The following is a 3,535-nucleotide window of genomic DNA, read 5'->3' on the forward strand; positions in this document are numbered from 1 at the left end:
TAGAGCTACTACAAAAACATTTACATAATGGAATAACTTTACCAATTCTCCAATAAGTGCTTAAAGAACATCTGGTAAATTTGCTGAAAATAAAAAACAACTTTGAAGCTAAGACATCAGTTGTTTTTATATAAACAAAAAAAAAAAAAAAGGAAAAATACAGTACCATTTGAGTCTAGACCTTTATAGGCATCAAGGTCCATCAAGAAACCTTTAATTTCATGATATCGAAAAGCTAAACTAGTTAGTTTAGCATGAGGAAAACAGCAATGAGGAAGATCAAGTTTCTGATTACTCTGTTTAGTGACAAACGCACCAGCCGAAATGGTTGCCTTTTCCTCTGGACAGTGAGTGACTGAGCCATCTGGTTTAAGTAAAGGAGGAACTGTTGCATCTACACCAAAGAGTGCAGATTTAAGGGTAGACCACCACTTATGTTCCTGGGTTGTACCAGAGAGGGTTTCTTATGGCTAAATTGTACTCCTTTTCAGTTGAAGCATAAACTCTGAGCAAAAGCTCGAAGCTGTGTATAGTTGTTCCAGGTCAAATCTGATCTGTTACCCTTCCAAAGATGATAGGCCTCCTGCTGCTCCTAATAAGCACGTCTACAATCATCATTAAACCATGTTTGTCCTTTACTCGGTACCTTAGCACACGAGAAGGGATACGCCTATCAATTATGTTAACTAGATTCTGATTTAAATAGGCTCAACACTATTATACAATTGTGAACTAATTCACATGCAAAAGATCACTCATACTTATATATATATATATATATATATATGTACAAAGTCTGAAATCTTTATCTTAATAATTATTATTATCATTATTATTATAATGGTAAGCAGCTCTTCTAGGAGAAAGACACTTCAAAACCAAACCATTGTTCTCTAGTCTTGGGTAGTGCCATAACCTCTGGACCACAGTCTTCCACTGTCTTAGGTTAAAGTTCTCTTGCTTGAAGGTACACTCGGGCACACTATTCTATATTATTTCTCTTCCTCTTGTTTTGTTAAAGTTTCCATAGTTTATATAAGAAATATTAATTTTAATGTTGCCACTGTTCTTAAAATATTCTATTTTTCCTTGTTTCCTTTTCTCACTGGGTTACTTTCCCTGTTGGAGACCCTGGGCTTATAGCATATGCTGCTTTTCCAACTAGGGTTGTAGCTTAGCAAATAATAATAATAATAATAATAATAATAATAATAATAATAATAATAATAATACCATTATTATTATTATCATCCCATCCAGGGTCGAATAAAATACCAAAATACAAATAGTTTTATAACAAAAGTATCAACATATTTTATTCCTGAGCAACTCATTGAAGACCCCCAGAGAGAGAGAGAGAGAGAGAGAGAGAGAGAGAGAGAGAGAGAGAGAGAGAGAGAGAGAGAGAGAGAGAAAGCTAGTCAATGCCCTCATTAAAGAAAACATCAGAGAGCAAATTGCATTGATAGACACCGTAAAAAAAAAAAAAAGACTCAACACGACACAACAATGAACATTGTCTCCATTCCAGCCGTGTCTTATGACACGTGACATCACTTCCTGTGTCAAATCAGTGTCATAAAGACCTGAATGACCCAAATTCAGAGTAAAGCTTTGAAAAAAGCAATTTCCGGATGAGGTTTTTTAATAGATTTGGAATTTTCTTATCTTCTTCTGTTTTCCCTTTTTATATCTTTTGTAGATTTTTAAAAAAGGAAATTTAGTAGTGTTTATTTACGCATTGCGTATGTCCAGAGGCCGACGGAAAGGGACGTCTTAAGCTTTTCTAATGTAATGGAAGCTTAAAACCACGCCTCTTGGAGGAAGGAAGGCTATAGGAACATAGAAGCTAGGAGAGAGTACCAAATGCGTAAATATACGCACGTTTCAGTACATTATAAAGCTAATTACCTTTATATACGTGCACACCAAAGTACGTATGCAAGGACAAAAGACAGTTACGTACAATACTAATTAACACATATATGAATGATATGTGTACCATACCAGTATTTATATATCCAATTTATCAATAAATTAAAGTCCTCTGACGTACGTATGCAAACGTACCAAATGCGTAAAGAATTACGTACATTTCATTATGTAATCAATTCCAAATTTCAATCTCATTTATTTACGTGCTTATAAAAGTACGTAAGGAAGGACAAAAGACAGTTACGTACCAATCAACATATGCACGACTGATATCCGTACCATACCCGTATTTACATATCAAATTTATTATATTATAGTCCTCTGATGTACGTAAATAAACACGGTCACGAACCAACCACGTACGTAACGTCCCTATTAACGGGAGGCCTCAAAGCGCGTAACTTACGCGCGATACGCCAGCCCATTGCGTAAAGCGGGAGGCTCGCCTTCAATTACCGGGTGCAAACAGCTGAGAACTCCAGTTCTCTCCGAGCGGTTAACGAGATCACACGTGTCTCTGTTTCTCCTGTGAAGAAAAGGAAAGAAGAAGGAACTATTCCCGAAGGTGGTAGTTAGCTTATCCTGTGGGAGGAAAAGGAACTATCCTATGGGCTAGTGTTTAGCTCTCCTGAGGGAGAGGAACCGTTTTTTTAGAAGGCTGACGAAGGCAAGGGCGTCGTCAAAAAAACCTGAAGGGACTTTGAGGAAGGAGAGTTCAACTCCTCTAAAGGGGGCACTATCTTGCGATCCCTGAGGACGAGAGACTATACCCTGCCGAAGGAGGCCACCTTGAGAAGGATTTAACCCTACCGCCAGGGGCACCGAAGGAAGGAGGCATCGAGCGATTACCAAAAAAAAAAAGTGTAAAATATTTATTTCAAAAAAAGGAGAAAAAAGATAAAAGTCGAAATAGGATAATAGTGTCATCGACAGAGAAGGAAAATACGCGCTGAAATTGGTAGGTAGACTCTCTCTCTCTCTCTCTCTCTCTCTCTCTCTCTCTCTCTCTCTCTCTCTCTCTCTCTCTCAATTTTAGATGATTTCTTATATATCTTCTACGTCTCTTTTCAATTCTTATGCCCTATATAGAGGTAAGCTCTCTCTCTCTCTCTCTCTCTCTCTCTCTCTCTCTCTCTCTCTCTCTCTCTCTCTCTCTCTCTCTCTCTCTCTCTCTCTCTCTCTCTCTCTCCTCAATTTTAGATGAATTCTTATATAACTTCTACGTCTCTTTTCAATTCTTATGCCCTATATAGAGGTAAGCTCTCTCTCTCCTCTCTTTCTCTCTCTCTCTCTCTCTCTCTCTCTCTCTCTCTCTCTCTGTCACGATTGATATTAGATTAATTTAAAACACTTCCTGTACATTGGTTTGCTATCACTGTCTTATACGAAGAGATTCGAACAAGATTTTAAAATTTATTTCCAACTTTCTTCTTTTATTACAAATATAAACTGACGTAATGGATGATTTAATTTTGTTATTTAATAATTTACTTAACGGGTATTTTAGTACTGCATTATTATTATTATTATTATTATTATTATTATTATTATTATCATCACTACTTGCTAAGCTACAACCCTAGTTGGAAAAGCAGGATGC

The 3,535-nt window shown here is 36.7% G+C and overlaps 1 protein-coding gene across 1 annotated transcript in view; it reads left to right on the top strand.

The window, feature by feature from the left end:
• The first annotated feature begins 2,406 nt into the window (after window positions 1-2,406).
• LOC137636913 (kinase D-interacting substrate of 220 kDa-like) overlaps window positions 2,407-3,535 on the top strand; it is a 71,797-nt gene continuing 70,668 nt past the window's right edge. The window contains exon 1 of the mRNA XM_068369260.1: window positions 2,407-2,893. The gene's annotated coding sequence lies outside the window, so the exon portion shown is untranslated. The remainder of the gene's footprint in view (window positions 2,894-3,535) is intronic.

This window comes from Palaemon carinicauda, unplaced genomic scaffold, assembly GCF_036898095.1.
Source record: "Palaemon carinicauda isolate YSFRI2023 unplaced genomic scaffold, ASM3689809v2 scaffold441, whole genome shotgun sequence".
In the NCBI taxonomy this organism is placed as follows: domain Eukaryota; kingdom Metazoa; phylum Arthropoda; class Malacostraca; order Decapoda; family Palaemonidae; genus Palaemon; species Palaemon carinicauda.